Here is a 13,151-nt window from a genome sequence, read left to right on the forward strand (position 1 = left end):
GTCTTGTTTCTCATGCTTTCCATAAAGGATCAGGTTGCTTATCACTGATTTGTATTGTAACTCCATTGCCTATAATGGTTCTGTAATCCCTATTTCCATGGGTAACAAAAATCTCACATTTGAAATGTTCACACAGTTTTTTTAAGAACAACGTTTATGCTTAATAGCTAAAATACATGATACACAAAGCAATTTACATATAACACACTATTTGCTCTCAATATCTTGAAAAACCTTCAAACAAATTGCCCTTCAACCTTCCAAATTCTAGGGATTACAACCGTTACTCCTGCAATCTTTTCCTTGTAATTTAATCCTTGGAGACCAGATAGCATTCTGGTAATCCATACCACACTCCCACCAAGATGAATATATCTTTCCTGACATGTGCGGAGCCCAGATCTGCCTCACAGTCCTCCAGATGCAGTCTAACCAGGGCTTTATGCAGATGTGGCATAACCACTGTAAACCACTGTTTGTGTTTCTCTTCAGAGAGCTCTGGATCTCAAGGTGTGTAGCAGATATTAATGCAATATTAATGGTAGCTACTTATTGGAAGAGGTGCCTGAACAATGTCTATTACAATCCCAAAGCACTTACTGAAAAAAGAGATACCTTTATTTTTCAGGGCAAGAACATCACTGGTAAGGCCAGCATTTATTGCATACCCCTAATTGCCTCATTAATGAGTCATTTTGTATAACTGCACTCCTTGGTGTTGAGTACTCTCACAATGTCCATGTGTAAGGAATTCCAGGATTTGGAACCTATGATGATATATTCCCAAGTGAGGATGGTGTGCGACTCAGAGTGGTGGTTCTCTTTTGCTCTTGCTGCCCTCTTCCCTCTTGCTGGTGGAGGTCACAGGTTTGGAAGATGCTCTTGGAGTAGCCTGGATGCATAACTGCAGTGCATTTTGAAGATGGTACAGACTGCAGCCACTGTATGCCAGTGGTGTAAAAATGAATATTTAAGGCAAGCAGACAACTTTGACCTGGATGGTATCAAGTTCCTTGAATGCTTGATGCTGTTCCAATCCCCACAGTTATTCTCCCAGATTGACTGATCAACCTCCATTAGCTAAATTCAGAGCACCAAGATATTTGCCATTGTGCTTTTAATTAAAGTGCTAGTTGTGAGGAGTGACAGAAAGGCAACTCTTTATTTTCCAGCATTAGAACACAGCAAGCAATATTTTCACTTCATAAATGTTCTAAAAACATGCATCAGGTTATTTCCCTGTTTATTTTTTGGTGTTCTGTGTGGTTTTGCTATTCCCACATCTGCCCTAACCATGAAAACTGTGAATTCCTAGCAAGCTATCCCTTTCCCCTACATTCTACATTCCTTTCCAACAAAGAACATTCCTATTTATTACCACTGTTAAGTGATTAGACTTGAAAAGAACACAGCGGCACTTAAGCACACTGATGAGGTGAAAGAATGCTAGTAATGTAATTCACCTTATTTTAAGAACATGCTTTCTTACTTTAAAATAATAGTTGGCAAATTGGTGTAATTTTGTGCATGAAAGGGTTATTTTATGAAAATTGTGTTTGAAAATCTCCTCTACATTTTGGGTTCTATTTTCACTTTTTCTGTCACTTTGCCCTCCCCTAGTAAAACAGTCCACTCATAGTACAGGAAGTCCCCGACTTACGAACCCCCGACTTACGAACATCCGTACTTACGAACTGACCTTCATGGTCCCCGGGCCAAGTGTGCATGTGCGGCCGCGATCCCCGGGCCAAGTTACACACAAAATCGGGTTACGAACAGTCTCAAAAACGGAACCCGTTCGTAACCCAGGGACTTCCTGTGCTGTTTCAGTAGACTTCAGCTACAGATTAGGCAGGGGAGGATTGGAAGGGCATCCATCCACAGAGCAGCTAGTTCACTTGCAATGCAACTGGAGTGTCAGTGCAAGTAAAATGCGATGTAAAAACATTCCAAGTTCAGAACTGAGTCCCAAATTTACATCCATATAAAGTTGAGAGTTTCCCTGTCTGAGGGATCCCCAATTTGTTTTCCTTCAAAGTTAGCTTTGGCCTGACTCCTGATCTATACTCTACTCTCTAGGTACCTATGATGGGTTTTGAATGGTCACTAGACCCATGAAGTATGAATGAACTCAAGGGTCAAGACAATATTGATTTGTTCACAGAATGGCACCATCATTGGAAACACCAGCATTTATTGCTCATCCTCAATTTCCCCTGAACTGAAGAGGTTTCTAAGTGTCACCACACCGATAAATCTGAAGTTACAGAGTGGGTTAGGATGGCAGATGGACATTGGTGAAAAAGATGGGTTTTACAACATGGTCTCCATTGTTGATAATAACGCTGTGCTGCATTAAATATGAAGGTGTTTGGGCTGAGTTGAATTTTCAGTGATTAGTGCAAGGTAGCAGAGGGAGATGTTATGATTCCTTCAGCCTCTTTCCATTAGGAGGAAGGAAGATCAACTGATTCTGTCAGTCTGCTGCCTTGGGAAAGCAGCCAACATAATCAAAGATTCCTCCCACCCCTGTCATTCCTTCCCTTCCCTCTCCTTCCATTGAGCAGAAGATACAAAAGCTTGGGAAGATGTACCACCAGCCTCAAGGACAGCTTCTGTCTCGCTGTTATAAGACTCCTGAATAGACCACTTGCACAATAAAGATGAACTCTTGATCTTGATCAATCTACCTCATCATGGTCCTTGCACCTTAACTGCCTGACCACACTGCACTTTCTCTGTAATTGTAACATTATATTCTAAATTCTGTTGTAATTTTTCCTTTTGTACTATTTCGATATACTTGTGCATGAAATGATCTGTCTGGATGGCATGCAAAACAAAGTTTTTCACTGTACCTTGGTACATGTGACAATAATAAACCAATTACCAATTATCAGCTGGTTCTCCATTTCCATTCAATGTCCAGTGTCTGGTCCCGGAGAGTGGTGAGAGTGGAGATCAGGCAATGATAGCATTGACCCATACAGTGCTGCTATAGGTGTTTCAATCACTACCAAAACACAATAGCTTTAAAAAGGTGACAAAAGATTCCACTTGGATGAGACAGCCCTCCTACACTATAGTTGTCAATTAGTACAAGAACAGTATTGTAGCATGGTAGCATAATGGTTAAGGTACTCCACTACTACACTTTCTCTGTAATTGTAACACTTTATTCTGCATTGTTTTGTTTTCCTTTGTACTACCTCAATGCACTGTTGTAATGAAATGATTTGTATGGATGGATTAGAATTGGTTTATTATTGTCACTTGTACTGAGGTACAGTGAAAAACTTGTCTTGCATACTGTTCATACAGATTAATTCATTACACAGTGCTTTGAGGTAGTACAAGAGAAAACAACACAGAATGCAGAGTAAAGTGTCACAGCTGCAGAGAAATTGCAGTCCAAGTAGACAATAAGGTGCACGGTCATAACAAGGTAGATTGTGAGGTCAAGAGTCCATCTTATCATCATAGGGAGTGGTTCAATAGTCTTATAACAGCGGGATAGAAGCTGTCCTTGAGCCTGGTGGTACGCGCTTTCAGTCTTTTGTATCTTCTGCCTGAAGGGAGAGGGGAGAAGAGAGAATGTCCAGGGTGGGTGGGGTCTTTGATTATGCTGGCTCCTTTACCGAGGCAGCGAGAAGTATAGACAGAGTCCATGGCATGCAAAACAAAGTTCTTCACTGTACCTTGGTACATGTGACAATAATAAACCAAGTTATCAATTTACTAATTTAACATCTAGAAGCATGGGACATGATCTAGAGATATGAGATTGACTTCTGTCAAGGCAGCTGGGAATCTTCAATCCAAATAATGAACCAGTCTGAGAGGCAGTCCATTAGTATAATAACACTGAATGTCAGCATAGATTGTTTATTCAAGTGTCTGGAAAAAGATTTGGACCCATTACCTTCTGGAGTCAAAGGTAAGAGTGTTTTAAATTCAATAATCCTTGTACATACTTGGATATGGGTAGGGGGTGCACAGGTGGTGGCAAATGTGGACACACTGGGCTAACTGTGCATACTTTAGAAATAAAGGCTGTATGTTTCAGTCATAGTGATTAACGAGTGGTTGTGGTGAAGGAGCGAGATGGTCTTTGCATTGGGCATTGATTATCTCCGACCTATATATTCCTTCATGCAAACAATAACTCACAAACAAACACAAAGACTTCACTTAGTTGGCAGTGAGTGGGGGGCCTCCACATAAATCCTTCCTGCACAGCCGAAGTCTCACTCCCACCACATGCTGACCTCGAGATGGCTGCAGTGTAGGTGAGAAGATCATTCACCTCCTAGTGGATTACATGCTTGCCGAGAAGGATGCAAGGTTCAGTCTTGGCAGCTGCGTAACTCAGGACTCTTTGAATTATGGGCTGCCCTCAGGGATGTATATAAACATGGGCATCAACTTGGTGAAAAATGCCCATTGGTCTGCCCAAAACCTGTTGACCTTCCAGGGCAGAGTGGCATATTCCAAAGTGCAGGAGCACTTGCTGAGCCCTGAAGCTTAGTGCAGCCATGGGAAAGGCAATGTGGGGAAGAACCTCAATGTCATGCTGCCAGTGAACATTGAGGTGCCAGTACCTGTGTACCAGCCTCTCAAATACTTTACAGATGCATTGAAAACACGACTGGCATTGATGCATTGCAAGGGAGTGTATTGAACTGATGATGCAGTGAACGTAGAGAAAGATGTGATCTAATTGTGTTTACTGTGTACATATATTTTAAATAAAAAAAATTTAGCTGGATAGCTTGACCGAGTTCCTGATGACATAAATGAGGGTGGCATTCCAATTGCAGTCATTGCAGTAATTGAAAGCTGATGTGAAGTGGATCTTGGAGATCTCGTAAAAAGATTGTAAAGCTGGAACCATTACTGGGAATTTGGTCAAACATTTAGCTAATTGATAAAAGGTATTGTTTGCTGAGGAGATGTGCTTCAGTCCCGGGAATGATCTTAAAGACCCAATGCATTATTTCACTGCCAAATAATGGGATTTGGAACAGGATAAGAATTGAGCTGTTTGGGAAGGAAAAATGGTACAAGTTAAAATTTTGTGCTGTTTTGTTTTAACAATCATTTGCCAGAACATTGTGGTTGGAGAAGTTAAAAAATGTAAATATTAGCTTTCAGAGAATGTGAAGGCCACAGGCCAATTCAGATTATCCTTTCATCCAGGTGAAATTTCTAAACATGACTGAAGCTGGGGGAAAAGTTGAAACATCATTTCCACGTGCCAAGAAAACATGTCTGTTCATTGCTTGGGCCAAGTTATCCCACTGCTGCCTAGTGTCTAGTTATCAGACAAGCTAAAGCAGAGAATCAAAAAACATACCACACACACAAATACACACCTCAAATATGCACAGATATACACCCACACAAACACACTTTTACTCAAATACCCAAAAGTCTACTCAGTCTCCCTCTCGTATACAAACATGCATGCGTGCACACACACAGGCACACACCCACACACACACACACACACACACACACACACACACACCCACCCACACACACACACACACATACACACACACACACACACACACACAAAATGTAAAGCAAGTACATGGAATCAAACAATATTTGCTATTATCAAGATGAACTATGTAATCATTTAATTTGGCTGAAATAGGAATCCTATTTGGAATGCTGTTTTAATATTTGAAAATATTATTAAAAATATATTATCACTGAAAAGGTTGTGTGAAAGTCTTACATGCTCCTTATTACAATTCTATCTTAAAAAATATCTATGACAGAAGGTGGAGCAAAAAAAGTTAGAACATGCAGCCCAGTCACATTTGCATGATTATCCAAACTAGAGTAAATATTTCCACACACCTATAATTACATAACACATTTTGTCAAAATGCCTTTAAGTAGCTTGTAAGAGTTATTTTTAAGCATAAGTTCCAGTAATATGCTAGACAACTTACCAAATATTGAGCAGTAAATATTATTAATTCTGTCAAGGTAAAATTTCTGCTCTACTTCTAACCCGCACATACACACATGCAGGCTTTCAAATATTCTCACCTCAACCAAACATATGCGTGAATTCATGTTCTGGGCAACATTGTTATATGAAGCAGGACACAGTTCCTTAAAGTGTCCATGCCAAGTTATCTGGAAATCTGGCCAAAGCTTCAAACCTTTACTTCCTGCCAACGATATTATAAGAATAAGTTTAGACATGCCTCTGGGTGTATAAGTCTTTCTCCATTACTTAACATGGTGTGAGGAAATGATTTGAGAGAGTACTTATATCTGCAAGTTTCCAGAAGGTAACTAATCTAAGAAAGAAAAAGGGATGATGGAGGGGGAATCATTTCAAATAAGAAGTTGTCCAGATCTGAAATCGACTACACAAAAGGATGAGTAATAATGCATTTACAAGATGAAATCAGGAACATAAATTGCAGGGCTTTTGGGAAAGGAGGCAGGTGTGACCAAACCTTAGTACTTTCAAAGAGTCAGCATTGGCTTAAAGGGCTGAATAGCCTCCTCCTTTGTTGCATCAACCCATGTACATTATGGCCAAGAGAGCGCAACAGTGTCTCAACCTCCTCAGGAGGCTAAAGAAATTTGGCATGTTTCCTTTGACCTTCACCAATTTTTATAAATGCACCATAGAAAGCATCTTATCTGGATGCATCTCAGCTTGGTATGGCAACTGCTCTGCCCAGGACTGCAGAAACTGCAGAGAGTTGTGGGCCACAGCTCAGCACATCACAGAAACCAGCCCCCCCTCCATGGACTCTGTCTACACTTCTCGCTGCCTCAGTAAAGAAGCCAGCATAATCAAAGACCTTACCCACCCCAGACATTCTCTCTTACCCCCCTTCCATTGGGCAGAGGATCCAAAACCTGATAGCACATACAACCAGGCTCCAGGACAGCTTCTATCCCACTGTTATAAGACTATTGAACTGTTCCTTAGTACAATAAAATGGACTCTGGACCTCACAATCTACCTCATTATGACCTTGCACCTTATTGTCTGCCTGCACTGCATTTTCTCTGTAACTGTAACACTTTATTCTGCATTTCTGTTATTGTTTTCCCTTGTACTACATGTTAGAATAATAAACCAATTTATGAGTTATTTCATTTACTAATTTTATTTAGCTGATTACTGCACTACCAATTTACATGGCTCCATCATTATGTTTTCATTTTACAAGGCTAAATTATGCTGGTTTAGAAATGAAAAGAGAGAAAAAAGCCACTATCCGGATTTGCCAAGCACCACAAATGAAACACATTGTGTTCAAATACCAGGTGATTGGGTGGCAAAGTGCTATATGATTAAAGAGTGACCATTTGTAGGAACCACAATCTTACCAGCTAAATCTCAAAGGTACATCAGATACATCATTTCAAATACTAGGCAAGATGGCAACAATCATTGTTTCAGTATTGTATTCAGAACTGCATATTGCATATGGGTAATTAGGAGAATGGGAACAGGAATGGGCCATTCAGCCCCTCAAACCTGTTCTATCATTCAATTAAACCATAGTTAATCTAAATTTCCTTTGCCACATTGGATCCCTAACCCTTAATACCCCTGTCTACCAAAATCCGATATCTTTTGGTCTTCTGCCCTGACACTCACCAGTACCTTCTGAGGGGCAATTAGGGATGGACAATTAATGTTGGCCTTGCCATTGATGACCAGAGCTCAAAAATGAACAAAAAGAAAAACACGGCTCATGTCAAATTCTGTTCGATAATCTCACGGTGAAGCAACCTGGGATGTTTTATGACATCAAAGGGGCTATATAAATGCAAGATGTTGCCATTATTATCTCTCAACTTCAGTCTTACACTTTCAATTAATCGAACCCAGTGTTTTGGGGAGAGTATCATTTCTATGTCATCCCTCAAATTTTAAGTCAATGGCCCCTGTTCTCAATTCCTCCAACAGAGGTTTGGTGGCAGAGAAGAAGAAGAAGGAAAAGTCTGAACCATGTCTCCTAAAAGTGCTGTGGAAGCTAAGTCAGTGTTGTACATTAAAAAGGAATAGGATAAACACCACACCTGGAGAAAAAAATGTAGGAGATTTGGGCACTTAACTACCTTCTCTGAAAGAGCCTAAACCAATATGAAGAGCCACCCCTTCTCTTCCTGTGCTATAAGATTCAATGAGTTCAGCTATTTTTACAGTCCATATGGTGAGGCTGACATTCTGGCAGGAGACCTTCTGACTCAAGTGGTGCCAGATATCCAAGTGTGTTGTAGGTCATCACAACTTTCTGAGCAACAACAATGGTTCACAAAGACCTCAGAAAATTATCTGGTTTTGCTACATTACACTCATCATTCAAGAATGATAATCTTTGCAATGGAGTGGATCTGATTTTTGCCAAATGTGATGATATTTACTCAACATGAGACTTTATCTGGTACAAATATTAACAATGGAACTGAAAAGTTCAAGCAAGAGATTGTTCCTTGCCACTTTTCAGCCCTGCTCTACTGAAACCATTCAATTGTTGGCAGAAAGTGGCTCAAATTCACTCACCTTGTTTATCACCTTACATCCAGCCTTTGGTGACAATGTTCAACAACAAAAACCAATCCTGCCTGAATAGGAGTTACTGAGTAACAATCCCAACTGACTTCCTCTTCCCTAATCAATGCAGAACCCAGGACACTGCTCTAGCAGAGTTCATCTTATCCAGCAATCCAAGGGCCATTAAGACAGAAGGCCTTGGATTCAAGCCTATCTAGGATGATAGGCAAACAACCAGGACTATGGAAAGGTAATGCATGCCAATGGCCTCCTTCTGTACTTCCAGGCTGACACTTCAAGCACTGAGGGAATGCTCAGAGCTGGGATATTAACTGAGAGAAATCATTCCTCTTACATGGCACTGGTTCAAAGGAGAATGGGGAAAATGATCCAGGTGTCCCAGCCAATGGTTGTCTCTCACCCAACATCAGACACTGGTCTTTATCTCATTGCTGTTTAAGGTAGAGATGGGAGGGTGGGGGGAGGGGCACAGTGGGGCGGGGGTGTTTATCAGGGGGGACCTTCTTCACTCAGAGATGTAATTACCTACAATGCACTGTCTGAGAGAATGGTTGAAGCAGGGTCACTGACAGCATTTAAAAAATGTCTCAATGAGCACTTGAATTGCTCAGGTAGTGAAGGCTATGGGTCATGTGCTGGGAAATGAGTTTAATATGGTAGATTGCCCACTGTTCAGCATGGACAAGTTGGGCCAAATGGCCTGTTTCCATGCGGTATGATTCTGTTCTGTGACCTAATTGAGTTGTTACACACAGTAACAACCTGAATTTTACAGGACATGAATTTCCACCATTTAAAGCTTATAAATCAGTTAATAACTTTGCTGCATTACTTTTCAGCAACATAAGCTCAGGAGATGAAACCCATGGATTACTCCCACGGGTAGCTAGTCTGTAAAAAGCATTTCTAGTAGCCTGACTTTGGTCTAATGCATTGATGGGACAACAAGGGTCAGAGAAATGCACCCGATAATGTGTGACTGAAAGTAGCAAAGTTTGATTTTCATAAGAACAGTGCAGTGAGTTGATTTAACAAGTGGCACAGTGCATCTGATGGATAAAGTGAGGAATTTATAACCTGCAGAACAGCCTAACATTTGCTAACATTTAGGGGCCTAGTGATTCCTCGTGGAGGGGAGAGAAAGATCAGACAAATCAAGCTCCTGCTCACACTCTTCCTGTCAGAGGGAAGGGAAGCAGGCATCAAATAACTTCCCTGTGACATGTTTTTACAACTTGTAATTCATGCTATTAAATGAATCTGTTCATCTGTACCCTCTGCTGCTATCTTCCAATCTAATAGAGACGAAGCCCAGGTTTTATTTAACTTATCCAGGTTTGCCTTTATTTTACAATTCATGAACCGTACAGAAGAATTAAAGTTTTCAAGATGACATAGAGAACCAACAAGGGTACTCCAGTTCACTACAGGTGCTAGATATCAGAGGACACGAGTTTAGTGTGAAGTAGAAGAATATGAAAGGGACTGGGTGCATAAATGTGCAAGTTACTCAGTCAACAAGCCAGAGATCTGAGTGAATGATCTGGAGTCTTTAGCATAAATCCCAATAAAATAGCTGGGGAATTGAAATTCCATTAATTAAAACTAAAGTTTGAAATTTAAAATCTCATATTATAATAGAGACCACAACAAGACCCCTCTCTAGCAGACATACTGCTCTTAACCCTCAGCTACTCAACTGATTACCAGTGATGCCAAAATTCTGAGAGTAATTGGCGACACAAGAGACGGCAAATGCTGGAATCTGGAGCAACAAACAATCTGCTGGAGGAAATCGGCGGGTCGAGCAGCATCTGTGAGGGGAAAGGAATAGTCGACTTCTTGGTCAAAACTCTGTAAGTAAACTGGTTCACCTCAAGGTTTCCTGTGGATTCTTATAGTTGTAAAGACACATGAATGATAGAGAAATGGAGGGCTCTGTGGGAGGGAAGGGTTAGATAGATCTCGGAGCAGGATAAAATGTTGGCACAACATTGTGGGCCAAAGGGCCTGTACTATGCTGTAGTGTTTCTATGTTCTATGATTCTAGCTGGGAATGGATCGCTTGCTTTCATCTGGGAGAGAGGCTAAGTCACTGTCTTATCCAAAAGCCATTAGTGACAGTGCAGCACTCCCTCAGTACTGCAATTTAGATTCATGTGTGTATGCATTTATTGTAACACAGGAGGCCATTCAGACCAACAGTTCCATGCTAGCTCCCAGCAGATCAATCCCATGAGTCCCATTGTCCCTCACCTTTTTTTCTCTGTACCCCTGCAACTCTTCTCTCACATAAGCCTATCCATTCCACTTGATTCTTTTGCCACTTACCACACTAAGATAATTTACAGCAGCCAATTAAACTACCAGGGACTTCTTTGGGATGTGGCAGGAAGCTGGACCATCCCAATGGAAACCCACGCAGTTAAGAGAAAAAATACAAACCCCCACAGACAGCACCCAGGATCAAAGTCATGGTCTCTGAAGCTTTGTGGCAGCAGCACTCTAAGCAATACCACTGGGGTCTAGTGTGTACCATGGAAAGTGGACCCACAACCTTCTGACATAGAAGTGACAATACTACCCACTGAGCAAATATCATTTCCCACAATCTCATTGTGTTCTGAATACCACTGGAATCTGGATTTTGACATCCTGACTTGTACAGAAGTAGATTTGATATGCACAATACAAAGTCATACCTCAATGTTGTCACCAGTTCTTAGCAACAGAACAAAGGGATAAGTTATTGATTGATTCAATCCCACCCAGTACAGAATGGAGAACCATGGAAAATAACACCTCCCTTTCTTGCAACCATGCCTGTCAATGAAAGCCATTAATAATTAGGCAGCAATTGCAGACTGCTGCATCTCTCCTGAACTAATCGCTGGTTCAGTTATTATTTAATCACAAATACTCCTAGCTGTTAAGGCACGCAAGTCCCCATTAGTCATTACAATTTAATGCTGGGAAAAGGTTGCCAGAATTATCCCTTAAGATCACTGTCACTGAGTTCCATGACTCATCAACCTATTCCATCCACTCACCATGTTCCCATGCGCGTGCCTTTGTCAGGACTACAGAGAGCATGAAAAGAAAATGGGGGTGAAAGACATAATGACCTTATGGGAGGATGTCTGGTGTAACACTTGAGGCATCATTCTGAAGCCAATTGTGAATGGCACCTTAGAACTTGGCAGCTAGTACATGTGTCAACAACACAATGCAGCAATCAACTTAATGGTGTTGACAATCACAAAATAAAATGGGGATGAAGTACACGATGATGCTGGAGGAACTCAGCAGGCCAGGCAGCATCCGTGGAGAAAAGTAGGCGGTCAACGTTTCGGGTCAGGACCCTTCTTCAGGACTGAAGATAGGAAAAGGGGAAGCCCAATATGTAGGAGGGAAAAGCAGAGCAGTGATAGGTGGACAAAAGAGGGGAGGTGGGGTGGGCACAGGGTGGTGATAGGTAGAAAAAGGGGGGCGGGGGTAGAAAAAAAAGATAAGCCAGGAAAGGGAAGAAGAGGAGCATGGTGGGAGGGGTTGTGGGGGGCGGTTATAGGAAATATTGACCGCCTGCTTTTCTCCACGGATGCTGACTGGCCTGTTGCGTTCCTCCAGCATCATCGTGTTTTTCATCTAGATTCCAGCATCTGCAGTCCTTTATTTCTCAAATAAGATGGGGATATGAACTTAAGATATAAATCTTCATTAGGTTTTAGCTTTATCAATATAGAATGCCTCTATCTCATGCTGCAAACCTGGAATTGTGCTGCTCATTCAACCTTAAGTTCACCTAGATAACTATAGTCATTACCCTCAAAGCAAGCCATTTTCTGCAAAGTGTTATCAAATGTTTCTAAGACACACAATAACTGTAAACTTTAGTAGTAATGAAACACACTAATTGCTGCTCAGTACAACAGGGACATCATGGCTGATCCTTTTCAACTTATACTCTGCTATTCAAGCTTTCAACTTGTGAAATGGGAGGGCCCTGTGGAGTGTTGTGGAACAGAGGGACCTAGTACAGGTACATAGTTCACTGAAAGTTGGCATCACAGGTTTAGAGGGTGGTGAAGATGGCATTTGGTGTGCTGGCCTTCATCAGTCAAGGTAATGAATATAACAGATGGCACATTATGTTGCAGTTGTACAAGCCATTGGTGAGGCCACACTTGGAGTACTCTGTACAGTTTTGGTCACCCTGTTATAGGAAATATGTTATTCAGTTGGAAAGAGTGCATAGAGGTTGGGCAGGCCAGGATTTTATTTCTTAGAAACGTAGGAGACTGAGGCAATCTTACAGAGTGTAAAATCAGTTGAAGCAATAGATAGGGTGAATGCACACAGTCTTTCTCCAGGGAAAGGGAATCAAAAAACACGAGGGCATAGGTTTAAGGTGAGAGCTGGAAGATTTAAAAGGGACCTGAGGGGCAACTTCTTCATGTAGAGGATGGTGCGTATACGGAATGAGCTGCAGAGAAAAATAGTTGATGCAAGTACAATAACAACATTTAAAAGACATTTGGATATGTGTATGGATAGGAAAGGTTTAGAGGGATACAGGTCAAAT

General features: G+C 41.3%; 1 protein-coding gene across 1 annotated transcript in view; it reads right to left on the reverse strand.

Annotated features, from left to right (window-relative positions):
- Positions 1-13,151, reverse strand: part of vegfc (vascular endothelial growth factor c) — a 172,452-nt gene that overhangs the window by 140,145 nt on the left and 19,156 nt on the right. The window lies entirely within an intron of this gene.

Source organism: Pristis pectinata, chromosome 7 (genome assembly GCF_009764475.1).
Source record: "Pristis pectinata isolate sPriPec2 chromosome 7, sPriPec2.1.pri, whole genome shotgun sequence".
NCBI lineage: Eukaryota > Metazoa > Chordata > Chondrichthyes > Rhinopristiformes > Pristidae > Pristis > Pristis pectinata.